General features: G+C 40.7%; 1 protein-coding gene across 1 annotated transcript in view; it reads left to right on the top strand.

The window, feature by feature from the left end:
• The window catches only part of ASXL3 (ASXL transcriptional regulator 3), a 170,149-nt gene that overhangs the window by 48,182 nt on the left and 120,382 nt on the right, over nt 1–1,585 (top strand). The gene's annotated exons all lie outside the window — the stretch shown is intronic.

Here is a 1,585-nt window from a genome sequence, read left to right as displayed (position 1 = left end):
CCTGCTGTTCTTATTCATGGAAAGACTGAGAATGTCAGTATTTTGTTTCTCAGTATGCCAGTTTTTCCTGATCACAAGTAGTTTTGCAAGAGTTTTTAATCCTTAGCTTACCCTTGGAAACGAAGCTGAGTTTTATCATTCCTTGCAATGCAATGAGGGGCGAATTTAAGGTTTTTCCTTGTTAAACATTTTCGAGAAGTGAGTGACCCTTTCACAATTCTAAGGGAGCATTTTCTACCTTGGTATTCTATACATACTAATACATTTCTAGCTTTCCCAAGACCGTTGCATTAGTTTCCTGTTGGTATATGTAATTCCGTATTGCATTTTTGGCAACCCTCTGTCTCATAAAAAAAGCTGTTGCGCTTTCTTCTGCCTCGCCCACTGGTTCCACCAGTGGACCCAGATCATGATTTGGGAGGATGACTGTGTAATTAAAACCTCTGTCAGTGGACTCATAGGAATCAGTAAATTATTATTAAACAAACACACTTTTAAAGATCCTTGCAGAAATATCGTATTTCAGCAATAACCCAAAGCCATTCATTTTATTAATGGCCATAGGTGTCCCTTTGTGCGCTCTCTGCATGCTGACAGAACACTCCTGCCCTTAACACTGGGGTGATTTCCGATAGACCCTGTAAGACTGATACTGCTGCAGTTCCTGTCTGATCTGCTGCAGAGGTTGTGAATTTAACATAGGAAGCACAATCTGCAGCAGAGGTTGTGAATTTAACATAGGAAACACTGATTTGTATCTTACTAAAACAGCTGCACCCTGCTTTATAACGAGTGTTTACCTGCTTTCATTTGACTTGATGTGCCTATTTCTATACTTCTGAAAAGTTGCCACCCCCTCCACTGCTATGGTAGTGCTCTGAACCTTGGCAGATTTTTCATGGTTAGGGGGCAAGGCAGGGATACACACTGATTCCTGGCTTTTTTAGAAGGACTGGTGAATGGTATACTCTTTCTTTCTTTTAAAAGTTTTTAGTGGGATGAAAGGGAATGTCTTTCATTTTCATTCTTCTTTCTTTTTTTTTTTTTTTTAGGCTTTTTGGATAGGGTACACTCATTCACAAGGAAAAGACAGAGAGAAAATAAGTGAGAAATAAGGCCTTGGAAGGATGGCCACACTGCAATCCCTTCTTTTCCACTCTCCTCACTCTCCTCTTAGGATTTTGGGTGCACACATACCTATTGTGATTTTTAAGCCCCCGGGTCCAGAGTTCAAACCCTCGTTGGCCCTGTGGGAGTTCAGTGCTTTAACTACCTTGCCAAGTGCTGGCCCCAGGTCCTATTGTTTTGTCCCGTTTGCCTGAGCACTCCCATGCTCCCTCAATGCTCCCTCAGTGTTTATATTGACCTTCTTCTATGTGCCAAGTACTGCTCTTGACATTACAGTTATTGAAGTAAAAAATAAACAAATCTCTCATCAAGCTTATTTTTATTGAGAGGCAATGAACAAACTGAGTATATAAAATTTATAGGTTATTCAATGGTGACAAATAATATGGAGCCAAAGAAGGCAGGAGGAGTAGGGGAGAGGAGTACATTTGAGAAGGGAAAGCGGGGCAAAGTATTT

The sequence above is a fragment of the Tupaia chinensis genome, unplaced genomic scaffold, assembly GCF_000334495.1.
Source record: "Tupaia chinensis unplaced genomic scaffold, TupChi_1.0 Scaffold000290_1, whole genome shotgun sequence".
Classification (NCBI taxonomy): Eukaryota; Metazoa; Chordata; class Mammalia; order Scandentia; family Tupaiidae; genus Tupaia; species Tupaia belangeri.
This window is presented reverse-complemented; position numbering and strand designations above follow the sequence as displayed.